The sequence below is a fragment of the Tiliqua scincoides genome, chromosome 4 (assembly GCF_035046505.1).
Source record: "Tiliqua scincoides isolate rTilSci1 chromosome 4, rTilSci1.hap2, whole genome shotgun sequence".
Classification (NCBI taxonomy): Eukaryota; Metazoa; Chordata; class Lepidosauria; order Squamata; family Scincidae; genus Tiliqua; species Tiliqua scincoides.
The window spans coordinates 126,305,426-126,332,749 of NC_089824.1; the positions used below are offsets into that span (position 1 = coordinate 126,305,426).

Sequence of the window (27,324 nt, forward strand, 5' to 3'; positions counted from 1 at the left end):
CCTTTGCTGCCACTGCTGCATCACAGACGTTAAACAGCAAGCCATTAGTTATTTGATTTTTCTCTGTAAACCGCTTTGTGAACTTTAGTTGAAAAGCGGTATATAAATACTGTTAATAATAATAATAATAATAATAATAATTATTATTATTATTATTATTATTATTATTATTATTATTATTATTATTATAAGCAGATGCATTGGGCCAGCATGGGCTCCAGCAAATCTTGGCCAGACATGACTGGAACTATGCTCTGGTTGCGTCTGGAGAGTGTTCAAGGACAAGAGAGGTTGAATGAATGAGCCCATTCATTCATTTATTCACTCATCTAAGTTCCATCTCTAATTTATTTAAATAAATTTTATATTTAAATTTTTTTTTCCGGCCCTCAACACCATGCCAGATATTTGATGCGGCCCTCTGGCCAAAAGTTTGGAGACCCCTGACTAGCCAATGAGATGAAATGGAGGCATCATTGAACAGAGAGAATAAGTCAAAGGATGCTGTTGGCTTCTTAATCCTGACATTGACCAAATGATTGGTACATTGTCTGTGCCCAACTTATCTCTCTGGGAAATGGGTACCATGGTGGATGGAAATCATTGTCCAAAGTAAGTAAGATCAGAGACAAAGTTTAACTAGTCGCATTATGATTCTATTGATTTACTTCATTTTGCTTCTGACTTTTTAAACAAGTTGCTTTCCCAGTCTTTTTGCTAAGAACTAAGAGATATCTCCCTAATCCCTGATGGCTGATCAGAGCTTATGTTGCCCCAGATACGTGTGGGTGCAGAGGAGTTGGGGTTAGCCTGGTCAGTTGGTTTCCCTGGTCACTCCGATCAGGGCCTAGGAGGGGGGGGGTAAAGGGGGTAATTTGTAGCTGGGTCCAGGGTCAGAAAAGGGGCCCAGAGCCAAAGGAGGGGGCCCAGAAACTTCCTGGGATGTGACATTTTCTCTCTCACCTGAACTCACTGCCAACACAAAGTGCTGGGGCACAACCATGTGTATACAGTGTTACCTGCTGCTGCAAGCCATACTCGCTGGGCTCAGGAAAGCATCCATGACCCTTCTGAACACAGTGTCAAATCTGGTAGGAAACTGGCCTGCTACAGTAGCTCTCTGGCTTGTGGATTCCATAAACATGAAGGAGTGTATAGAAGCTCAGGGACCCAGCTGTGAGGCTACAGCTGCTGCAGAAGTTCATTTTGGTCCATTCTAGTGTGAGCCTAAATATGATAATGCTAGTTTTCTGCAGTTGATTTTCTATAATTCAAAGATTTTAGAGAGACTTAGGAGTGTGTTTGGTTCTCCGTATTACTTTATCTAGCTGCCAATGCCACATAATTAGGTAGACCTGGTCTCTGCATCAAGAAGCCTAGTAGACCAGGGCTCCAAAGATTATTATGGCTGTCAGCACCTTCCCCCTGCTTTTTTGCTTCCCCCTTTCTGCCTGCCATCATTGCCCCTCCCCCTTTGGGAAGGGGCCCAGAAGAAACTTAGAACCCCCTGATAAAATTCCTCTCATGGGTCCTGACTCCAATAGTATTCCGCTTCCATGCTAAAGGAATCTTGGTCCCTTGTGCTTACCTTAGACATGGAGTGAGGAAGAAAGCCCTGATTTCCTTTATATTTGGAGTTGCACATTCTCCTTCCTGGCAGTAGTAACCTACTCTGTGATGGCTTCAAAGTTACTCCCTGCTCAGTGGACTATGAGACTACACTGGACTGCCACAGGAGATTATAGGGCAGGCCTGTGGGCCAGATGTGGTTCCTAGAAGCTCTTTACCTGCCCCTCATTATAATTGCTTCTTTCAATAGTTCCGCTTTTGCTGAGGCTCTGGGAGGGAGATGGAAGGAGGCCTGTAAGGTAAGGAACACTATGGGGAAAGGTGCATACCAAGAGGGTAAGAGAGAGAGATGCTGCTGAGGTACTGGGCGAACCCAGTTATCATATGAGTCACCCTTACAGCAGCACCACTTCTGCTGAGATGTAACTTCTCAGAGCACCTCTCAGCTATTGAGCTGTAAAGTGATGCCTAACTAGAAGCAGTGCTGCTGAAAGAGTGGCCAGTGTGATAATTGGGCTAATCAGTTCTTATGTTCTCAGGAGAACGAAGTGCTTATTTCTGACCATCATCTGCTTAATGACATCACTTCCTGCTTAATGATGTCACTGCCAGCCCTCAGCAGGCATCACGAATGCTATTCGGCCCACAATATGAAATGAGTTTGACACCCCTGCTATAGGGAGAAAACCAGAAGGCAGGGGCACATTGAAGTACTGGCCTCCTGCCTGTTGCTTCTACACAAATCATGTTCTACCTCCTGTGTTCTACCTCCCAATGCTTTGCAGCAGTTCAGAAGTGGCCCAGTTTCTCAGACCCAAGTTTGCCATTGAGAAACATGATAGAGAAATATGACATACCGGAGCCAAAGAACATGCATTTTTCCTCAGTAGGACAGAAAAGATAATGCCTATGAGAGAGATCCTTCACTGGCATTCATATAAATATCCAAGATACATATGTGGGCATACCGTATGCAGTAAATCCAACAGAGGCAACAGACCTGAACCAATGATCCACAAGAGCAGCATTGGACTTCCTGCACTGCTGTTAGAGCCTATGTGTTCCTGACCAGCTTCTCAACAGACGGTCAGCACTGTCAGATTGGATAGCAACTATCATGTGGGTTGGGGGGGGGGGGTTGAATCTAAGGACATTTCTCCTCTTGCCAACATGTATTCTAGCTAGTAGCATAGCTAGAGGGGGTTGAAAGCACTACATTTTGCATGGTGCCTTCCCTCCCTTCCCCTCCCCTCCCCTTTGGAGCTATTCTGGGCCACTAGAGCAAAATGGAGAAGATGCCTCTCCATTCTCTCCACTCATAGTCTTGTGACTTGGTATTGCAGGGTATTGCATCATCCCTGCTGTGCCCTGTTGCATCAGCCAATCCCATGATGCAACAGGGCTACACTGCATGTATTCAGGCCAAGACATCAGGGCCTATCCAGCCTTGCCCTATCCAGCCTTTAAATTCACATAGGCCTGGGACATATATCACAACAGGGGCCATTTGCTCGCCTGGGTCAGGTGCCATTGAAAAGTAGTGCTTTGCACCCCTTCTAGCTATGCTATTGATTCTAGCTAGTGTACATATTCTATCTGATTTGCAAATGTAACAACTGAAATGGAAAACTGCACTGGTGAAAGTCATCATCATTATTAAAAATGTTTGTGTATCTTCATTTTTCAATAAAAAAGGTTGCACAGTAATAGGCAGTGTCTCTCTGGATGACAATTACAAAAATGCTGTCTCTTTGCAAGCAGTAACGCAACCAGAGCAGGTTGAAAGGAGCACCAGTCCCCAGACTCTGAATGACAGCAATGTCTGCAATAGGGGGAAACCTATATTATCAGTTGAATCTATACTGTGAGGGCCAATATACACAATCAGCTGAATCACTTACAGAACTGTACCATTTCAGACTACAAGACCTTGTGTTTGAATGATACCCTCGGTCAAAAACATGCTCTCTATATTCTTCCCCCCCCCCCGACTAGTCTTCTCCCTCATTTTTTTTTTTAAAACGTTCAGCCTTTTTGTAAGGAAGCATTCAATCATGCCATTTCCCTGACCCCACCTTTGGCCTGAAGTGGTACAGTCCAGTTTAAGCTTTACCATGCAATTTATACTGCTCCCTTGAACAGATCCCAAGGCAAAAATAATGATTATGCTACTTGAAAGAAAGAAAAAAAAAAGGTGAGATGTTAATTTAATCAGGAGCATTGAAAAATTTACCCAGAGTTTTGAAGAAAAATAAGATGCTTAATGAGGGACAGATTGAAGCTGGTAGCAGATAGCTGGTTGGTTATGTGTTATTTTCGACATGATTTTACAAACCTTCACTTGTTGGATCTTCCTCTATTTGGCATTTGTTTTTATTTTTTTTAAAAAACCATACAGTTGCATCAGTACAGATTCAATCAGCCTATCTCGATTAACGCCTTAGCTTTGTCAGCTAAGTTGCAGTGCATAGCAAAGCTTGTGACAAAAGCATTATTGTGACCACTCTGTATCATTGCTGCCAGACTTGTGAGACTTCTTATACATGTGCATGAGAAGTGAAGTCTTCTATATGAGGTACTAGACCTTTCATACAAGGTGCTGAAATTTAAAGGGAAATTTCTGAGGAATGTGCTCCCAGGCATATCCTATGGTGAAGTGGCTTATTTGGAATTGTTTTGCAAAAACAAAAAATGAAGAGGCTGGAGAAGGAGGCTAAAAATTGGGATTCCTTTTCCCCTCCTCCCCTCCCTTTCCCATATTCCCCAGAGTTCTATCTAAAAATGGAGAATTCCAAGACTCTGGAATGATATTCCAGAATTTGGACATCTGGAATGATTCCCAAATGGAGAATATGGCACCACTGCACTACATGACAAAATAGAAGTGCTCTAAGCAGCTGTTGGGGCTAAACCCTTGCAATTATGCAAGCTAAACCCCCGCTGAAAGCTTTATATATTTCAGCTTCTTTAGCTTAAGTGATGAAATGGTCCTCATTGTCGTGCAAATGTACAGGAAACTGCACTGCAATATGGTTCCTCCTTGGTGAGATCAAATGAGCTCAGTCCTGCACTAAACATGTTGTCATGCTAATTTCCCCATAAAACATTTTACCAGCAGCAAAACCTATGATTCAAAGGTTAAAAAAAAAAAAAATCTCTCCATCAATTTCATGGAACTAGGGGCCATCCAAAGTGGTGGGAGGAGATCAGGAATAGTTTCTTACCAGAATAGTTCTCACTGCCTTCACCGTTCCCACCATCACCATTAATAGGGATCTGTTCCAGGAAAAGAGAGATGCATAGATGCACCTCATTCATTTATTTCTCCCATTCATTTGCTTCTCCCTACTCTAAATCAACATTCTTAGGAAGACCTCAGTCTGTAAGCAGGGCTGTTCACCAAGCATTGTTGCTTGGGGAGATAATGTATCTTGGAAGTTCCAAGATACATTATCTCCCCAAGCACCAATGCTTGGTGAATGAAGAGATGTATCCCAGAATCCTCTGCAATGTCACACAGGGGCACAACTCTGTATTGGCCTTCCTGAAAGTACTGCTACCATTTCTCAGATTGCTTGTGCAGTCTGGTCTGGTCTGCTCTTAAGCCCTATAAGCAAAACCAAAACCTGTGGAAAGAGAGAGTTTGCTAGAGAGGAAGTCAACTTGGATAACAACCTTGATGTGCGCCTATCTTCAAAATCTGTTTCCACTTCAATATTTCTATGACATAGAAATGGCAAAAGGGATTGCCAGAGGTTTTTATTGGGTGGATAATTGAAGAGCTCTCTTAATCAAGTTGAATGAGGTAAGTAACTAGCATGGAGTGGACACTCTATTCTACCATTTTGTCTTCTGCTTCAAGTTACCCAATACTCAGTAATTTTCCAGAGTTCAGTGTCCAAGCGTCATTCTTTTAGGCCTGATAACATGGACCCCTCTCTTCCTTAACTCCTCCCTCCCTCCCTCTAAAAGCCTTGAAGCAATCTATTTGGAAACAAACGTAGGATTCATTGGTGTTGTAGATTATTTTCCTGTTTGTTGCTTTTGTTTAAGCTCCTTATGTTTCTGCTTCCTTGATTTGCATATTCATCCAATATGACATGCTCATATGTTAAGGCAAGTGACTGTGTTCCCTGTCCAGGGATCAAGTGTGGGTTCTTCTGTGAACTCTGAAGCTCAGAGACCCAACTCATTTTCTCACATGAATTCTAAGGCCTGTAAAAAATTCCTGTCAGCAAACACCATTTTCCTGGGCTCCACATCTCAGTGTGCTTGGTTATTATAGTGTTTATCCCTCCTTCCTGTTGCCAGCCCGCTTCCTGTTTATTCGTCCTGCCAGTGCAAAGGACGTGCCAAATGGAACTTAGAAACTCTAGGACTCTAGAAGGACACATCTAGGACACATCTCCCTGTCTCTCAAACTACAAATCCTACAGCTTCCCCAACAAGCACTTCTCTGTTCTAAGGCAGGCCTAGACCATCCGCTCACTGATCCAAATGATTTTTGTCCAGTTCTAACAGTGCTTCTGTTCCAAAAAAATCCCACACAATTTTCCATGAACTGGACACCCCTTTTAGATACAGTTGTTAGTTTGAAATAACTTTGCATAAATGTCCTCAGGCATAATCTACAGTTTAGGCTCATTTCCCTCAATTTTTTCCTCATTGTAACAGACTTGCAGCCTATCCCCGGCCAGGATGAAGCCCTGGAATGCCCTATCCCTTTCCTCCACCCTGTGCTTTGTCCAGAGGCTGAGCAATAAAATAATGTTCAAATAATCACATGCCATGGTAGCATCAAGTCTAATACATTAAAAATAAATATTGAAATGAATGGGGGCCCACCTAAAATTGGCTCACTACCCACCCAGTGGGTCCCAACCCACAGTCTGAGAAACAATGGCATAAACAACAAACATTTTGTTAAAGCAACAGAGGACTTGATTTCTTTACTGATGCTTCCTGGATCTTATTCTCTACTGGTGCGGTTTGGTCCTTTCTGATATAAACTAAAAACAGGGGAAACAAAAAACGGGACATTGTTCCCCAAGAGAAAGCTTCAGAATCCAGTCCACAGCCAGCTTCTGTTGCTAAACAGGAGTCTTGTAGTGGTGTTTGATGGATCTGATTGTCCCATTTGCAGCTTTCCAATTGCTCTGTCTCCATCATGGTGTTTCAATGGCCTATAAGGACAATAAACAAAGTTTGTGTGTTTTAGTGACTTTAGGCCTGTGTTATGTCATTACAGCAGCTCTAAATGTCCTAAATAGCTTATAAAAACAATGGCATAAAGGTAACGGTGGCTTAAGGAAAAGTACAAAGTACCATCACGTCGCAGCCCGCTTTCAACATTGCTGGCAATCAAATCAAACAAGTTAAAACAAAGAACACCTAATTCATTATCATTCACTCAGAGTCCTGTTCTTTTAAGGGAAATTCTTCAAACCTTTCCTCACTTTTCATAAACTGAAAACTGCAGCAGAGCAGCAGTTTAGGATGAAGGCAAACAGTTTGCTCTGCATTGAGAGGCATTTATCTTCAGAAAGAAAGCATGTCCAGATCTACTCCACCACACTTTGACTGTAGGTCTGCCTTCACCCAAACAGCCAAAGTAGACAATACTTTAGACATGTGTTAATTTAGAAAAAAAAAAATGGGTTGTTAACTCTGGACACCAACATGACAATCCCTCAGTATTCCAGACACATTAGAGAGTCCGTCGTATCAGAAATCTTCCATAATTTCTGAGATTTCCAAACAGACATATCCAAAAGGAGATACTGAATCGCACCTGAGTTTCAGGAAACAGGCAGACTATGGGCCAGACCAGATTGCACAGCTGGGACCTGTGTATTTGGTTTTTAAAATGTAAGTATTAGTCACACAGGCTCCGATCTGAATTAGGACCATGGGAAGGGGAGCAGGCTTTCATGCTTTGAACTTAGTTATAACTACCATCAACTAGATTTGGCCCCATGCATTCATTTTTCCTCCATCACTTTCCACCCTCCTTAGCAACTCCACCCCTCCTGTTTCCCAATACTCAACCACAGCATAATGCCTTATGGTAGAAGGACATTGCTCAGGTGTAGAGAAGACATGAACATTCATCTGCAGGTAGAATATCCCAGATGCAATCCCTGGCATCTCCAAGTAGAACTGAGAAAGCTGCCTGTCTGAAACCCTGAACAACCAAAGCCAGTCTGTGTACTGTAGACAATATTGTATGAAATGAACAGATGGTCAGGCTGAGTATAAAGCACCTTCTCATGTTCCTATCCTTATGTAGCCTTCCAATTTCTTCACAGCAGCTTTTAAAACATATGATGATTCCCCCTTCCCACTAAGCAATACAAATGCTTCTGAACATTCTTTGCCATCACAGCAGTTCATCCAATAGCAGAGGAGTTCAAGAAGCAGGCCACAGGTATAGGCTGGCTTCTAATGTATGATTATAATGGATGCCAATGGGCAGATTTGGACTTTTAACCAAGGCAAACATTCCTTTCAGTCTTTTCAATCATTTCCCATCTGATACCGTCATAACCAATTAATCTATTTTTAACTAATGGAATCATAGCCATTTCCCCTTCACTTTGAGCCTCAAGAGAAAAAAAAAATCTGCCTCACTTTCTTAAAAATTGGAATGTCAGATAACAACACCAGATAGAGAGAATGTCAAGAATGAAAATAAAAATCCCCACGGAAAGCTCATTAGTTCACTCCTAAAAGCTTGCACAAGTTGTAGCATGTACGTGGGCCTCATTAAACAAACAGCTATTGATTACACTCAAAAGAAGCTCGGAGTAATTTCATAAACCCTTTGGCAGAGGGGAAGATGTTAAAAGAAGCCATCATAATGATATCACTCTGATAAATGTAGCACTGTCTCTTGGTTGGTCCGGGGGGGGGGGGGGGGGTTTGCCAGGCAAGGCATTCTGAGTTAGCTCCTTTAAATTATGTTGGATGCACATAGTGCTCCCACCCTTTAGCACAGTGGTTCCCAAACTTTTTCAACTGGCGTTTCCCTTGACCTACTGGGCCATGGGCGCAGCTCCCCATTAGGGCTACAGTCTTATGCATTGTATAGGGCAGCAGGATTTTCACGAGGATTCCACAGCTCCCCTGGCTGGTTTCCACAGTTCCCCACAACTACAGCTCACAGTTTGGGAACCACTGCTTTAGTGGATGGGTGGGTGAAGGGGCTGTGACTGTTGCTACTTTGCTGCCTGCTGCTGGCCCACAGTGAGGGCGAGGGAGGCAAGTGAGTGATCTGTAGAGCAGAACATGATAAAGCTCACTTAGGGTCCAATAAAAATAAAGCTTACTTAGGGTCCAACTTTCCAGCACTAATGCAGCTGTGCCAATGGGGCATGCACTACATCCTGTAGTGGGAGGCATTTTCAGAGGCCTCCTCAAGGTATGGGGACATTTGTTCCCTTAACTTGGGACTGCAGTGTAGCTGCACCGGTGCTGGAAAGTTGGATAGAATTGGGTTCTTACTTACCTGTCCTCTGCGCCTCTAATAGCAATGGGGGCTCAGCCCAATTCCCACCACTAGGTAGAGAGGGAGAAGTTGGAGGAAGATGAGCTTCCTCTCGACAAGTGCCTGACCATGCCAGTTGTTTGCATCAGCCCCACATGAATTGCTAGCACTAGGTTCACCCTTGTCAGAATGGGGTGGGGGGAGAATGAATTGGAATGTACTGTTAGATTTCGGAGGGATTCATTATAGATCAGCAAAGGTTTTTTTTCAAAACTCCTAATAATTTAACTAGAGCAAATAAAACAAAATATCTGCCTTAGCTGTCGTCTGCTTCTTGCTTGTTTATCTGCCCCAGTTTTCCTCACCTGTGGAGTATGAGTATTCATTAGCTAACTTTGGCCAGGTCTTGGTAGGCGGTCTATGCATGTAGATGTGAGTTCTCCTACTGTATGGCTTCAGTGAGACGCAAGAGGAAGTTTGCTCTGCCCCTTAGTCACCATTTGTATCCGGATCCACCACCTGCCACTACTATGTACCTGGTTCCAGGTGATGGCCCTCAGGGAGAAAACAAATGGCTTCTGAAAACCTGCCCCCAAGACTGCTGTTCCTGTTCTAGGGAGTCGTCTTTGGAAAGGACCTGAAAAAGTTGATCATCTTTATCTGGTAGCAAGGAATTCTTGAGCAAAATGGCTTGACCTAGATGTGGAATGTGCAGAAATAATGAACAGTGTCTGGAACTCGTTCTACTGACAAATACAGTTGTAACACATCAGCTGCAGGAAAATATACCAGTGCCCTGTTGAATTATTACTGCCCTTAGTACACTTTCTAGTATTTACCTGGCTGTAGCAGCACTTATATAATAAATGATCTCTCATGCCAAGTGTTGAGTTTCTCACAAGTCTCCATGCTTATGAATCTAAACAGCATAACTTCCAAAAAGGAAAGTCCTGTTGCAATTCCAGATGTTTGCAACTCTGCAATCTCTTTCCCTTCAATACACTACTCTTCAAGTGTCTTTCATCACCCCGCTGCCCATATCCTCCTGTTGCTAATACTTTGGTAGTCTTCAGTGCTTGCAAAGATGTCGCCATGTCCCACCACGCTCTGAAACTCCTGATTGGTTTATCATGCAATTGGTTCACACATCCATAGATATCAGCCTCGATTTATTTAGCACTCAAACCGTGATGAGTGGCAGCTGAGCGTGTGAACTGATTGCATTGAAAATATATCTCTGTTATTGAGAATTAAGGGAAGAGACCAGGGCATGTGTGCATCAAGAGCACCCATATTGGGGGTCTTGTGTCTGGTTGGATGATGAAAGTATCATCTGAACCAGCCCCCAACCAAGCAGTTTAGATGGCAAACTACTTCAAACCCATGGCTTAGCACATGGAGTAGATTTCACTGGGTTATGTTTTTAAGCAGCCACTGCACACCGATGGCTCTGCACCCCATGTGAACTGCACATACACCCCATGTGATCTGGGGTGCAAAGTATTAATTCTCTTGGTCAGTGGACTTTTTCCAACCATCATGCAGAAGGCATATAATACCATACTCATGCCTGTCAAGAGCTAGCAGGGCAAGAACCAGGGGCCCTTGGATCTGCATGCAGCTACCCCATTTGGTGAGACACCAGAACTGCAGTTTGAAACATCCTTATGGACAATGAAAAGTGTCCATGTTCTGGACAGTCCTGGCTTGCCCAGTCTGGTTACTGGGTGTGTCCATTGACTTTGGCTCTTTCCCTCATTGCTTGGCTTGCATGTGCACAACCCCTCAGAAGGCTGCCTGCACCAGTCTCAACCCTGACAACGTCCACAGCATTAAGATTCCAGCTTCTGTAAGTCAGAGTGTTTTGAGGACTTCTGTTCACCGTTGTGAAGAAGAAAATCTCTACTGTATTATTACCTGAAGATTGTCCATATTTTTCCTGCATCCTGAACTGGTGGTAGCCAAGCACCTGCTGCTCATTCAGCAAATAAAAATTCTTTCTCACCCCAGGCATGTTTGACAAAAAAAAATCTGGCATTTTCTCACAGCTTGATCTGCAAAGCTATCATTTTTAGCAAGCAAATGAATGTTCCTGATAAGCTTCCATGAGGCTAATGTGCCTCATTAATATCATTTCTCTTAGCATGCCAATAAGTTAGACAGATGAGCAGTAAAAAGGTGGGCAGTCACTAAGGAAGTCTTTAGAAGTTAAGCACACTTGTTATGGCTTGTATGAGAAGCTTTTTCCCATCTACAGATATCCAACGTTTCGCCTAATCACCACCAAGTACCAGCAATATTCTTATAATTAGTTATCTGATAGGTACTGACTTTTATGAACAAAAAACCCAACCAAATTAGATCAAACTGACTGTCTAGTTTGTAGCTCATCTCTTAACACAAACAAGTGACCAGATACATCAGAGAAAAATGTATAGGACACAGAGCAATTATGGAACAAGCCACTAACCACATTTAGGGGCTGTGTGTAACAGCATTGTAACTTCTCGTGTAATAGATGTGATGCTCTCAAGCATTATGGAATGTGCAGGAAGCATCTTGCAGAAAGCAGGTGGCTTTTCCCTTGGGCTATCTCTACACCAGCAACACAAATCCAACCCTGCAGACTGCACAGGGTCCCGCAATCCTCTCCACCAGTCACAAGGATTGAAGGAACACCAGGGTGGGCTGTAACTTCAAACTGCATAATTCAGGTATGTTGCATGAGCACATCCAGTCCTGTTCAAGGACTCCATAAGACCATACAGTATAGGTACTTGACTAGTAATGGCTAACCAGCATTGATAGAGCTGTTTGTCTTGACTTTGTGAGCATCCTAATCTGTGGTGACAGCCACTGGTTTAAAAGCTGACAAAAATCATGGAGTAGTAAACTTTAATTTGATCAGTAGTTATTCTCCTGACTAAAGCCTCCTCAAAAGTCATGGCACAGTGGTGGGAGATAAAGCTGTGGCGTATCTTCCATTCCAGCTGTGCTCTGGTTAAAGAGCTTGCTAAGCAAGCAGGTGGTCGTGAAGAGCACAGACTAGTAGCCCAGCATCAGAACCTAGAATAATCTACTGTAAGAGGCAAGAGGCAAGGCTAACTGACAGCAAAGCTAAGGCTAACTGACAAAGCTTAGGCCAAAGAGCAGGTAGGCTGGAGGGTTGTGCCAGCATTGATTTGAATTCAGCTCTCTGGAGCTGAAGTACTCCAGGGAAATGTGAGACTTCAAAGAAAATTCCAAGCCCTGCCTCTCTAGAGCAAAACAGTCTTGGCTCTAGTGCTCTAGTCCTCATGGTACATTCTGCATCTGAGGTATGGGCTTTTACAAGGCAGATAGGTGTTGGGCTTCCTTGGGGGTTGGCCTGGCAAGAAGGGCTAGATGCCTCAAATGGATGGAGTTGCCATCCATTATTTTGTTAAACTTCTCTTCCTGATATGCAGGGGATTGTTTATATGGGGAGCAAGCACATATATTAACCTCCCACTTTCAGTCCAAAATGGTGCCGTTCAGAATGTTGCCACTCTGTGTAACGTGCTGAATGTAGAAGGTGAAACTCAGTTGTGTTTTCTGAAGAGCATTCTATTTACTATTTATTTATTAGATTTATACTCCACCTTTCTCCCTGAAGGGCACCCAAGGCGGCTAACAATCGATACATTAAAAGATTCTATATCTATGCCATCCTACCTAAGGGAAAACACTGCTTATTATGGTTTTATTACATTGAATACATTTGCAGTCAGGAAGTTTGCCGCACATTAAGGCTGCAGATACAAAGCGATGTGACACAAGCAGCTCCTGTCCTGGGAGAAGTGCCAGGCTGGCAGGTGTGAATGCGGACAGGTCTTTGCAGCACAAGGTCCTGAGTAATTTCCATAGGGCTGGCCCATTCATTACACCAACTGAGGCAGTTGCCTCAGGCAGCAGACTGATGGAAGGTATGCACTTCTGCCTGCCCACTCACCTTCACTGTCTCTCCTCTTCCTCCCACTCCCTGGATTGGAAGAGAGGGACAGAGCAAAATTATGAAGGAGGGTGTTGGAACCTTCCTACCCATTTCCAGCTCCTATGCAGCTGGGCCAATAGGGTGTGCGCTGCATCTTGCAGTACGGGAGGCAGTCATGTAGGCCTCCTCAAGGTAAGGGAACATTTATTCCTTTACCTTGGGGCTGCATTGTGACTGCATCAGCACTGGAAAGTTGGATAGGATTGGGATCTTCCTCTTTTCTGACCCACAGAGAGAAGCAGAGGCTGGAATGTCATCAGGTAAGAGGGGCAGCATTAGACATGGTCCAAGATACGGAAAGTATTGGACTGGCTCTAGTCTTCCCAAGTCAGCGACTCTAACAGTCAGGTGGTCTCTAAACAGAGACAAAACTCCGTTGATGGGTCCCCTTGGTAAGATGTCTGTGAAGTTCTGAGGGGAAGCTTTCCTCCTGTCCCAGAAAAATTATCAACTGCAATTATCCAACTGCAAGTGAGCCATTATTTTCCCAGGATAATCATGTTTAACCAAGCAATAAAGAACTTAAGCTATAGAAGAAAAAAATAGTTTACACTTTTAACTGGTGACTGTCAGGCAAACAAGCTGGGCTTAGTCCCTTGTCTAATGAATAGGTACAATAAAATGTTTGTGTCAGACAGAAAATCACCATGGGCTTGCCCCACAGTATTGCTTTGGGATGTAGAGCAATAAATGCATTTGCAGGCCTAAGTTAAGAGATGAATGTTTGCTTGTTCTGCCTTGCAAAGGTATTTACAGAAGCCCAAAGAGCTCACAGTTGTTGTCCACTCTGTAAAGAGATGATGACATCAAGAGGCCAGGTCACAAACATAAGTTTATAGATGTTACACTTTACATGGGGATGGGGGGTGGGTTATCCATTCAGTATGATCTTCTGACCCTCACAAGTTTACAGCCTTCCTCTCTCTCTGCTTCATAGCACCTCTCCAGTCTGGAGTTAATCATTTCTCCACCGTTATCTGCCAAGAGTTCTTATCTCTTTTTGCTGTCACTTTATAACAGGGTCCTCTTATCAACCTGCTTGGAGTCATGTGACCTGGCCAAGCCTATCCCAGATCCCAATTCTTCTGATTAGAGACCATCATGAAATGGGATGGCTGGTTTACAGAGGGTCACGAATGCTGGAAAAAGTACAGAGTCCATTGGAAGACATGCCTGTTACTTTCTGAATTATTGGATTTTTTTGTGTGTGTTGTTGATGGGCTACTCCCTGACTTTCACTGAAGGTTACTGTAGCCTGTGTCCCAAGGCCAGAAAAGTTTACAAGCCTCACCTTTTGCTGTGCTCAATGCTGTATACCTGAAGTCCAAGGGCACTATATATTCACATCTAATTATGTCTTCTGGTTCGGATACCGGCAACACACAGGAATCTATAAAACATGGACTTAATCCAGGTGGTAAGTAAGAGTTTTTCTGACTGTTTTGATAATCCTGTCCAATGGAATGAAATCTGAACTTTTCAGCAATTCCTATAGAAAAATCATCATGCCAGGATCACTTTCCAGTTACCTAATTTGTGCTTCTAGTAAATCTAAGCCAACTAAATATACTTAAAAGTGCAAGCAAACATGTTTATGATTGTATATGTATATATTTTCTGCATTTATAATATATTTATTTAGGGCACGATCAAGCCAAAATTAAGCACTTTGATGTTCCGCTTATTTCAGTGAGGGAGTTGAGCATGAGTTTCAAGGCTGGAATCCTGTACACACTTACCTAGAAGTAAATCCCATTGAACTCACTGGGACTTACTTCTGAGTAGACATGGACCCAATTGTGCTGTTCATCTTTCCCTTGTAAGTAGATAGAACTTGAACTGTGGTTAGATTATCTTCCCAAAGCAATCATGATGATCGAAGGAGGAAAAGTGGAAATTTTTTTATTCTGTTGGATACTACTGCATCGGTTTATGAACTTGCTAAGCAAGCATTTGTACTAAAAGAAATAAAATCTCCATAAGGTATAGTGATGTAGTATGTGCTGAGGAGAGATTTCTAAGCAACATATGTATCTATGTAAACCACTTTGTGAGCTATTTTTCTTGAAAAGTGATATATAAATATTCTTAATAATAATATGCTGTGTGGACTTTTAAAGCATGGTCAATGCCTATTACACTTTATTTAGACACAAATAAAAATTTAGCTTTCAGCTAGAAATGAGAATGTGAAGGAAGTTTTAAAAAGGTAGTGTTCTAGTATTTTAATCTATTTTGTATCAAGCCCTATATTTATCTGTTATTAAGACCTTCTGCTTCTATGGTTTTTCTGTCCTAATTAATGTATAATAATTACCCTATCAACTTTTGGTCAGATAACTTGACTCACCCATTGGTTTACAAAACTGGATTAAGGTTATGAATAAAAGTTCTAAAAAGTTACATTTTTAGCCAATTCTCAAAGTTTTGAATAGACACAAATTAATAATGGCCAGATGCAGCTTCATAACTAGGGTGAAATAAGATTTGCTTTGTGCTGAGCTTCACTGATGATTCCCCATCTTATAGCTCTCGGATGAATTTTTTTCCCCTGTGCTTTTGAACCCATTATAATCTTCCTTTCCTACTGAAGTCAATGTCAGAACTCCTGAGAATTTTACCTTGCGTCAGTCCTGTATATGACATTAGTGGGTGGAATATTGCATATAAAGGAAGGGACATTACACTTGCTTTCAGACTTTTTTTTTTTAACAGATTTATATTCCATCCCATTGCAGTCAAATCCACAAACTTTGATACCTTCCTAGGGACATTTTCAAAAAACGCTGCATTTCTTATATGAGAAAAATTAGGATATATGTGTGCATGTTCAACATAACAAAAGCAAATTCAGCAATCCTAAACTATAAGGTTTTTTACAGCACAAGCCTCTGTGTGTCTATTTAGAATTGTTTCACTGTGTCCAGTGGGGTTTTCTCCCAGGAAGGTGGGTATAGGATTGCAGCCTTAGTCATCTAAGGAAGATGCCCATTCTTAACATTAAAAACAGTTAGTTAGTTGAAGGGGGAGGGCTACAAGGAAGTAGTATTCCTCTCTGCCCTCCCTTAACAATGATTCATTTTGTTTCAAATTGTTACAAGTCCTACCTTTGTTATGATTTATCTCTCAAATGTCCTACCCATTCTATATTTTCACTCTCATGTGGAGCTCTGTGTAAATGACAAAACCGAAACATTTCTCCTACTTACTCATCGGTATGGAATTTACACACAAAGAGTACTTTTCCACCCTACTGGGACTTTATCGGTGCTGGAAAGTTGGATAGGATTGGGCCCTATGTCTTCTCTAAGACATGTGCAGCCCAGCCCTATACGTGTTTATTGAGAAGTCAGTCCTGTTGTGTTCAAAAGAGCTTAGCTCTGAGGAAACATAGTAAAGTAGATGGCTGTATGTCATTTTGTACAAAAATATTACGGGGAAAAAAATGCAAACATACAGTAGAGTATTGCTCTGTGTTGTGTACAGGACTGAAATTTGCATATGCAGTTATGAGCAGAGGACTGATTTTTATACATTACTTGTCAATCAGCATTTTCTAATTCCCTTTGCAAATTCTAATGGTCACTTCCTGCTGCAGTTGCAAGTTCTCTTGGTCCACCTCTTTAAATGGCCGTTGTAATAGTATGCTTTGTTGGCAAAGAGATTCTTTTTTATTTTTTTTTAGCTTTTTAAAATACAGATTATTTTTAACCATTTGGCGAGTGTGTGTGTGTGTGAGAGAGAGAGAGAGAGAGAGAGAGAGAGAGAGAGAGAGAGAGATTTGGGTATGATGTGTAATGGGTGAATTTGACTGCTGTCCTTACAAATAGGCAGGGGACATGTATTTGGGGAAAAGTTGATATTCTGATCCAGATAAATGTCATAAGAAAAACATAACAGAAATATCTAAGTGGGTTTGTTGAGAGGAGGTGGAAAAGATGGATGCATTGGAAATCTGGACTTTGAGGAAGGGGCAGTGTTAAATTCTGCAACTGATGTTATTTCTGTGATCACAGGAACAGTCATAAAGGAGCAGGTGTAAAAAGAAAGCATAGGATAATTTTGATCGATAGCAGAAGCCTTAAGGAGTTTTGTTAGCTCTAGTGGTCATAGTAACTCCAGGGTGTGACTAGAAGGCAGTTCCAAGTAAAGGAGAGGGTGGAGGAGTTTCTAGATCAAACCTATGCTTCTGATTGGAAGTGTAGTGAGTCCTACTTGCTGCCACAGCCCTTCCCACTCCTGTCGCCTTTAATGAACAGTTATTGAGTTCCAGCAATGTGGTCAGTGCTGTACAAATAATTTCGGATCTTGCAAATGTCCTCAGCATGGATTGAGCAATGTTGTGGGAAACTGCAACCTTCTTTCATGGCGCAGCCCTAAGTGGCATAAGAACCTTGCCAAGGGTTCATCTCACCCACCATTCTGCTTCCAAAAGTGGCCAGCCCGATGCCACTGGGGCAGCTGTCATCAGAATCTGAAGGCAACCCTTCTCCCCTGTTGCTTTCCTTCCCTGTTGTTTTCCTCCACTTCCTGGGGTTCAAAGATACAGGTGGGATCTTGGTATCCACTGTGGTTTGGTTTTGGAACTCCCTGCAGATACCAAAACTACAGCTTGAGAACAATAGCTTGAGAGCAAGACACTGCCTATTATCTTGTACTATTATGACCACTTTTGCTGCTGATTTTGACTTGGTTAAATTAAATGGGAACTTAACTGTGTTTTAAATGTTTTTTTTATAATTTAGTTGTACATCGTCTCAGGCAGTTTTAGTCTGAAAGACATCTGATAAATGTGTAAACAGTATTCATACTAATCATATGAGATTTTCTACATGGTGTTTAAGCTTTTTCTGTAGCCAATCTGAGGTTGTTTCACTAAGAGCCCGATCCAAACTGGGCCTTGGGCCGGCGCATGTCCCTTGTGCTGGCCCAAGGCTATCGCGAAAATGCCATAAAGCACTTTCACGACAACCTAAGTGAGGTTAGGCCGGCACACGGACATGTGCTGGCCTCCCCACACCAAGCTCAGCTGACAGAAAGGTCTGGGGGCGTGGGGAGGAGGCAGGGAGGAGGCATTTTGGAGCAGGGAGAGGATGAGTGGCGGGTGTTCCTGGGGTGGGCGGGCAGGTGGGGAGTGGGAGGCGGGGCCAGGATCCAGCAGTTATGCCAGATCCTAACCCCATTCCTGGGCAGCCCGGAGCAGTCCCAGACTGCTCGGATCTGCGCTACTGCTGGAGGTGGTGCAGATCCAAGTAGTCCCATTGGGACTGCTGCAACTTTACCCGGGATAAGAGGAAGCAATTCCCCTTGCCCCGGGCTGAGCCGCTTGCAGCCCCAGTCTTGCCTTGGATGCAGCGCAGGCCCACCTGCTCCAGGGCAGGTTTGGATTGCTCCCAATGTATAATCTTTGTCCTAAAGATGTCTCTGGCATGGTACATTTTGATCTTTCCAACTCTATAACAGGAGCAACCAAACTTGCTTAATCTAAGAACTACATACAATAAACTTCAGACGTTTGAGAGCTGCACTATTTTTAGAAGCATTTAAATTCTTAAATGCTTGAACTTACATTTTAATCCAGTGAATTCTGAGTTTATACCCAGTAAATAATTACAACACTTAAAAATTTGTTATTTATCTTCTATATTGATTGTGATGCAAAGAGGTGCTCAACCAAGATATTTCTGCCAGCGTCCGATTATATATCTGCAGATGGTTCTTGAGCCAGTTTGGCCACTCTTGCTTTATAATGGGGTGGCCAACCTTTCAACTTTAAGGCTCCTGGACCTTTAAGAATTGTATAGAAAAGGGAATATCAGCAGGTGCAGCTTGTCATCGCACCTTCTGCACCTGCTGAAATTCCCTCCCCTACACAATTGTTAAAGGTTCCGGAGTCCTAAAGTTGAAAGGTTGGCCAGCCTGGCTCTATAACCTGAGAAATATTAATCAGATCAGTAAGGAGCCTGTGGGTTTTGTCTCACTGCAGAGGGTAGGATCGTGTTTGTCACCCCGATCCTATGCATTTTATTTATTTACTTATTTTTTTATTTGCATTTATGTGCTGCCTTTTGAAATTTGCTCCTCAAAGCGACACAGTTAGTACATATCTGGTAAACACATGATTTTCTCTGATGAGAAGACAACATGGGGTTGACGTACTGAAACTGAAAGCTGGGTTTCCATGAGAACCAAAGCCTGTCTGAGCCAGCCCCACTACTGTCCCTGTGAGACTTGGAATGTGGAGCTATGCCAGAGATGAACATATTTGAATGTGAAAACTAAATGAAATCATGTTGTTGACTTCTTGTTTTTATCACTTGCTACCTCAAACTCCATATCATGACCTCTCAGTCAGTGAGAAATAATGTCTCAAATCCCTCCTTATCACCTGAAGTTCTGAAACTATTTTTAAAGTATCCGCTATAAAAATTGCTCTCTGATTTTGTTTTCACTGTTACAAAATCACAGTACTCAATAGTATAATGTTTAGGAGTTTGGTATGTTTGTCTAAAGGGACGAAACAAGCCACCAACTTGAAAAACTGGCTTAGGTGGGAAGAGAAGGCAAGACACTCATCACTTCTGCCAATGTACCTTGCGCAACATTTCTGTGCCTTCTGTACCTTGCGCAACATTTATTGCCATCCAACTTACACTAATGCTAGCTTGGAACATCAACCTGTTACAGGAAGCTGGAGCACTAAAAAGTGGGCTCATTCATACCAAACTTACAAAGAGGTTGTGTCATATAGTACCTAAGAGTGTGAGCTGGGAATTTAGGGCCCAATCCTAAACTTGGCCAGTGCCATAACTGAGTTCCAGCGCTGGGTGTCGCAAATATGCTGTAAGGCATGTCCGCCACACCCTGTACGGAGTCAGCGCAGGTGCCTGTCCAGCACTGGTCAGCGTTGAGGTCAGTGCTGGGCAGATGCCACCTGGAGCTAGGTAGGAGCTCTGGGCAGTGGTGAAGACTTTGGGGGCAGGGGGAGACATTCTGGGGTGGGGTGGGTCAGAAAGAGGAACCAGGGTGGCAGGAGGGTGTGACCAGTGGAGCTCTGCTTCACCAGATTCTGAACTCCATGTTGGGTCAGAAGGCCGGTGAAATAGCCGGCACAGACTTGAGAAGACCCATTGCGGGGCTTGGGGCATTCCCTGGGAGACCTTCAGAGTTGCTGCTGGATGCAGCAGTAGCCAGTCTGATGCCACCTTCAGGACTGGGCTGTTAGATTGTAAGCTCCTTGGGGCAAAGATTTTCATTTGTTTTAACGTTTATATCCTGCCTTTCTCTCAGACTGGTTTCAGTATTGCTTGTCTAGCACTGTCAGGAAAGCAATACCTAGTAAAAGAATAATTAGCTATATAAAGTCATTTCAGATCTTGCTAGTTGTGACTCTTATCATGAGCATGAGGACATTATGACACCACATAGCCTGTCAGATTTAACTATATTATAACAACATAGAACCAATTCAGAACAAGGGCAATGTATTATGTCTTTACTTTGAATAGGCATACACTCTTATCCAATGAATGAAAGAATAAGGAAGTTGCTTTCTTTGAGAGGAACACCTTAACTAATTATTTTGGCCCAACTATTTTGAAACGAACATTTCTAGAACCATTGATAGCATCTCTTTCAAACATGATACCAGAAGCACATTAAATTACTGCTGGATCTTTCAACCATAATTTAACATTCAACTATCATTAGTCAAGGATAAACAGATATGTTACCATCTGTGGTGCAGTGGTAAATTTTGAACTATAAGCATTTGTCATAACCCCCCATAGCTGCACCTCACTGAGACTATACAACAACAACAAAAATTTTAAACAGCAAAAACAATTTTAAACTTGTTAGAGAGTGTTCTTCTCCTGCTACTTATTCCTACTTTGAAATTTATTGCTCTTCATTTAAAAATCCAGCTCATTTCATCCTACTGGGTAGCAGTGAGTTATACAATTGTATAACAATTGAAGAATGATATATCAGCTATAAAAGGTATATTACAGTGCTAGCTAATGAATATGTACTCTGAAGTAAGTCCCACTGTGTTCAATAGAATTTACTCCAGGTACATTTGCATTGGATTGCAGCCTTAGGGCACAATCCTAACCAGGTCTACTCAGAAGTAACTCCTATTTTGTTCAATAGGGCTTACTCTCAGGAAAGCGTGGTTAGGATTGCAGCCTTAATGTAATAAGAACTACTGAGGGTGCAATCCTAACCCCTTATCAGCCCAATCCTATCCACACTTTCCTGTGAGTATACCCCATTGACACTAATGGGACTTACTGTAGAGTAGACATGCATAGGATTGTTTGTCAGTGCTTTCCAGCACTGTCACAGCAGTGCCAATGGGCCAGTTGGGTGTCACTCACGGAGGCCTCCTCAAAGTAAGGGAATGTTTGTTCCCTTACCTCAGAGCTGCATTGCCCTTATGTCAGTACTGGAAAGCTTTGACATAAGGGGTTAGGATTGCACCCTTACTGTCTCTCAGCAGCCCTTGGGAAAGTCAATGGCCTCAACATTAATATACCCTTATGCAAATATCTCAGCTTGCCTCCTGCTGAGCCAGATGTGCCTTCTTCTCAAGTTCCTTTGAAATAAGTTTCAAAGGCATCATCTGGTTGATGACTTCACCACACCTGCTGTGGGACAAGTTCCAGAGCTCTGCTCCCCTTTGACTACACCCATGCTTAGTATTGTTGTGCGCATGTCACTTCCACATGGAACATTTGGTGACACACCTCACCTGTTACCCTGCACATGCCTGATCTCATCTGATCTCAGAAGCTAAGCAGGGTCAGGCCTGGTTAGTGCTTGGATGGGAGACCACCTGGGAATACCAGGTGCTGTAGGCTTATACCATAGTCTTTCGAGACTGAAGGTTGCCAACCATATGAGCTGGGTGAATGGTATGGTTTCTTTTTATAACAACACTTATCTGTCAGTGTTGATGCCGGTGAGGAAAGTGACAACATAATTGATTACGCATCAGACTCTCTGAGTTCCTCTTTACTGATGGTATTACTGCTGCATAGGGCCAGACTACCCAGAAACAGTTCCCCTGTGACAGTGTAGTTTGGGACAGCTCCCAGCTCCCCCACTGGGAGCTCGCTCACTGGGAGACCTGCAACCCAATGCTAGGCATGCTCATAGTTCAATGGGGCTAACTTGCAAGCAAGCATGCATAGGCATGCAGCCTTAATTCTGAGTAACAGATGGGAGGGTAGTGCTGTAGAAAATTGCCAGGTAAGCTTGATCCCATGCAAGTGTATTTATTTATTCACATTTTTATACCACCCTTTCACCAAGGAGCTCAGGGTGGTGTCAAATGGTCCCTTCTCTCTTTTTGTCCTCACAACAACCCTGTCAGGTAGGTGAGGCTGAGAGATAGTGACTGGCCCAAGATCACCCAGGAAACTTCATGGCTGAGCAGGGATTTGAACCTGAATCTTCCAAGTCTATGTCTAGCTCCCAAACAACTCCACCACTGACCAGTCCCCTGTGTTTGACTGGATTGACTCATGGGTGGATAGGTCAGTATTGAAAAGTGGTATGAAATCTGCCTGTTCAGAGGCTGTATGCTGCATAATAGAGATTGCATACTGGGAGGCGGGCAGGCACAGCCAGAGAGAGCTATTTGTCTTTGTGCCCTGTTGGGCAGCAACTGGTATCCTGCAGGTGCCTGATCTTGGAAGCTAAGCAGGGTCAGGCCTGGTTAGTACTTGGATGGGAGACCACAAGAGAATACCAGGTGCTGTAGGCTTATACCATAGTCTTTCCAGATGGAAGGTTGCCAACCAGTGGTCAGCTTCCCAGAAATGTAGGGAAAGCAGGATGCCTCTGGTCTCTAGAAGGCCCCTTTCTGATCTGGCTAGAGTTGTCTTAGCTGTCCTGATGTTATACCTATCTGTTTGTTGGCCAAGCACTGAAAAGTAGGGGCCACTGAAAAGGAGGGGTGCAAGAGAGACGTATTGCCCTGTCCTGATGGTGGATTAGAGTGTCCATGATCCTCATCTGTACATATTCTCACTACATTGGCACTGAGACAAAAAGGTTAAAAATTAATCCATCAATTAGATTGGGCAATGGGGACGCTGGGGATGGAGACCTTACCACATCTCTCTGGTCGATGATCCCCTTTCGCAACCTTCTCAAAGAGAAAGAGGCAGGTTTTTATGCCAGGCCATATCAACACGCCTTGTAAGTTTCGCTTTGCGCTGATATTTACAAGACGCACAGGCGGTTCCATTGGAAGCAGTCAGTGCTGGTTCTGTCTTTCATTCAGAGAATAAGGCCGGCTTCTTGCGCAGAGCCTTGTTCTTGTCCAAGGTCCAGCGATCTGGAAAGCGGTGAAAAAGTCCTGGATCTGGAAGGGGGCTCGCCTTTGCGTAGGGAACGAAAGGGAGCAGTGGGGGAGGGGTGAATCCGATACAGGAGAGCATCAGAGTCAGAGCAAAGCGGCTTCCGGCTCCTCAGCCCCACTGAGCTTAGCCACAGCCCAAGCGCAGGTGGTGGACTCTGGACCAGCCCTGGAGAGTGGCTCGTCCCCTCCCACCTGCCGGAGGACTCCGCGGTCCAGCCCGTGTCCAGGTGATCTTGGCATCTTCGGGACAGCTGAGCTCCTGGCCCCCGAGCAGAAGTCTGGCAGCGCTTCTGCGGGAAATCGCCTCGCTTTCCAAGATCTCTTGCGGTTTGAAAAGCACCAACGCCTGCCCAGTTAAAAGACACTCACAGTGCGAGCCTAGGCTTGTCTACCAAGAAGTAAGCCCCATTTAGTGCAATGGGACTTACTCCCATGTGAGTAGTTAGGATTGCAACCTCATTCCCGCAGCCAATTCACAGCCCAAGCCTATCCACACTTTCCTGGGAGTAAGCCCCATTTACTTTAAAGGGACTTACTTCTGAGTAGACAGGTATAGGATTGGGCTCTAAGAGAGAATTGGCTTCTCGGCACTGGCGTAGCTAGAAGGGGTGCAAAGCACTAAGTTTTGCGTCCAAGGGGCCCTTCCTCCTCCCCATCGGAGCCATTCTAGGGGGGGCAAAATGGGGCGAATGGCTCCGAAGGGGAGCGCTTTGCACCCTCTTTAGCTACGTCACTGCTTCTATGAAAAAAAGGATTCGGAATGGGGTGTACTCGAGATTACCCTCATTATACTTTGGGGGGGGGGGAAGCAAATGGCCCAAACTGTGAATGCTTACCTGGGAGTCAACGCCGTGAAACTCACAGCCCAATCCTATGCACGTCTACTCAGAAGTAAGTCCCATTAGAGTCAATGGGGCTTACTCCCAGGAAAGTGTGGATAGGATTGGGCTGTCAGTTCCGAAACTATAGGATCGGGCTGTGCATTGGATTAACATTGCACCTACATATACTTTAGCAACCCTTTTTGCCTCTCTGGGTCTAATCAGCCAAGCGCTTTGCCTTTCCGCCCTGCGTCTTCTTACAAACGCCTTGTGGAACTGAAGCTCAAAATTAGTGACGCGCCCGAGGCTATCTAGGGAGGCCGTGGCAGAGGAAGGATTTGAAAACCAGGACTCCTGGCCATAGACATGCTGATATCCTTAGGCTGCCGTCTGGAACAGTGGGCTTACTAGAAAGTCTCATTGAACATAAAGAGAGTTCTTTCTGGTTAAGGACACTGAGGAAAGCCCAGGAAGCATCTTGATTTCGAACTAAGTCCCAGTGAAATCAGTTTGACTTTCTTCCGAGTAAACGTGTTTAGGATCAAGGCTGCAGTCCTAACCTCACTTTCCTGGGAGTAAGTCCCATTGAACACAGTAGGACTTACTTCTGAGTAGACCTGGTTAGGCTTGTACCCCAAGGCCCTCACTGTTCTTCCCTTTGCGATGTCCTTTCTGGTTCAATCTCCTGCTAAGTGTGCCTTAGGACAAGGTGAAAGACAACCCGCTACACACACACCGCCCTTCTGTATGGAATGATGCCAAGCTGGAGCCCATACCTGATTTTCGGCATTACCGGCTCGCCAGACAGGCAGGGCACAATTGGTTTTTACGGGGAGCATAAGCTAAAGACAGGTCCCTGCCTCTAGGAGTCTACAATAGTGGAGCGCAATCCGGACCGTGTTTACTCAGAAGTAAGTCAGTCCCACTGTGCTCTGTCAGTGGGGCTTCCTCCTAGGTAAGTGCGCGGTGCCCCAGAAGCGGAGGCTTTTTAAAGCCCCACGGAGTTTACCAAGACTAAGAAGTAAGAGTAAGAGTTAGATCACGTTAAGCCACCCCAAATGCTTGAAATAGGGCGGAAGTCCCCTTCAACGTGTAGGGCTTTCCTGACTAAAGGATCGCGCTCTGAACTCAGTGGAAATGGCCTGCAATCCTCTCTGCTCACCACGGGACAGAAACCCTGTTGAACTGGGGGGGGGGGGCTTACTCTGAGTGAATCAGGCTTCGGGCTCTATAGGGGTGAAAGAGTCAGTGGGACTTGCAATGACTTCTCTCTCGCTCTTCAAGGAAGAGCTCTGGCCTCCTGGAACAGCAAACCAGAAGACCTTGAGAACTGGTGGCATTATCTCTTTATGGGCCAGTGTTTCTCAACCAGAGGTACGGGAGCCACTAGTGGTAATTGAGGTGGTGTCTGAGGGTACTAATAGGATCCCTCACAGACCCCCTCTGGCAGCTAGACCAGGAACGTGACACAGCAGCTAGGAGGCTCCAAAGTATGCTTTTCTTTGCTGGAAAAAGCCATCCCGTCCACCTTGAGCCTCCTACTGGTGTCTGTCACTTAGCATCTAGCCTCCCAACCCCGAAGTAACTGGCAATGATGTCATCGCCAGTTACAGCGGGTGGTGCTTCCAATAGGTGGACCATGTGAAGTGGTGGGTGGAGGACGAACTTGGAGAAACACTGCTTTATGCAGTACTTTGTTCACCCCCCCTCCCTCATTGGAAATAATGTGGCCCTCTATCTAAGGCCACATCTATCTGTTCCCTTCCACTAAGGAAGGCTGCTGAATTTTCTCATGCGAGCGCCAGACAAAAGGTGCTAGAGCCAAAGGCTGCAATCCTATTCATGCTTTCCTGGGAGTCCCATTGAACACAGTGGGACTTACTTCTGGGTTCTCTCTTTCAAGAACCAACAACGTTTCAGAATGGATCTTCCTGGTTTGGTCTCACTTCTGGCCTTCAGTTCTCCCCACTGGCTCCACACATGGAGGGCAGCCAAGGTGCTTCTTGCTCACACCAATAGCAGGTGGAATCACTCAGCTCAGCTTAACAGCTACTTCATGGTCTTGCCATTCTCAGCCCTTCAGGCTCCCTCTCAGCCTCTTCAGTCCTCGAACTGGCGACCTTCTGATGTTATCTTCAGGCTAAGGGAGGCTCTACCCTCTAGATCAGATCTCCTGGTCCTCCTAGGATCGGGCTGAAAGTCAGGCAGAAGCAAACTCAGGAGAGGCATCACAGAAAAAGGGCGAGAAAAGTTGGGCGGATTTGGTGGAGAGAGGAGGGGGAAGGGCTGGCAGGAAGTCTGGGGATTAAGGTTGCTCCAGGCGATGGTGAGTGTTCAAGCGCCCCAGGGTGCAATGAAAGGCAGCCCCCAAAGGCCTTGGCCCTGGATTGCTGCTTCGGAGGAAGGGAGCCAGGAGAGAGCTCCACTAGGGAAATTCTCTCTAGAGGACTTCTGGAGCGAGGGGGGCTGGGGCTCACATGCGTGTTTATCACTTGTGATCTGCAATGTGAATGGGCGATCCGCAGACAAAACGCTCATCATCGCGCACCCACTGCGTTTCAGTGAAAGCTGGCATGCTCTGCAGGCAACACACGTTGACGTGCACGTGTGAACCAGTCCTATGACTGCACGTGCAAATCAGTTTACACCATTTTTGTTTTCCCTGCAGGCTTTGTGGCTCGTGGGTTCTAATGATTCCAAAATAGGGAGAGCTGCTGTCTTCAAGGCCAGCCCCATGGATTTCAATGGGAAATCCCCAGAGACTGCCCCATGAATTTCAACGGGGCTTCGTTCCATTGCGTGTTTACTCGGAAGCGTGTCCCACTGTGTTTCACCCAGTTCTGCCCAGGCCACAGGTGTACACGTTTGATCCCTGTTGCATATACGCAACGTTGGGCAGAAATGGCTTAAGTGGGGCTTCTTCCGAAGTAAGCGTGCACTCGATGCTGTCCAGCAGAGCCTACACCCACCCCCACACACAGAGCCTGAAACCTTGCGAGAAACATGAGGAATTTATCTAACTGCTTCCCTAGTTTTTGGGACTTAGAGTAGGCTATAAGTATCC

The 27,324-nt window shown here is 44.4% G+C and overlaps 1 pseudogene; it reads left to right on the forward strand.

The window, feature by feature from the left end:
- The first annotated feature begins 21,815 nt into the window (after positions 1-21,815).
- LOC136650084 (5S ribosomal RNA) lies at positions 21,816-21,931 on the forward strand (annotated as a pseudogene).
- The last annotated feature ends 5,393 nt before the right edge of the window (positions 21,932-27,324 follow it).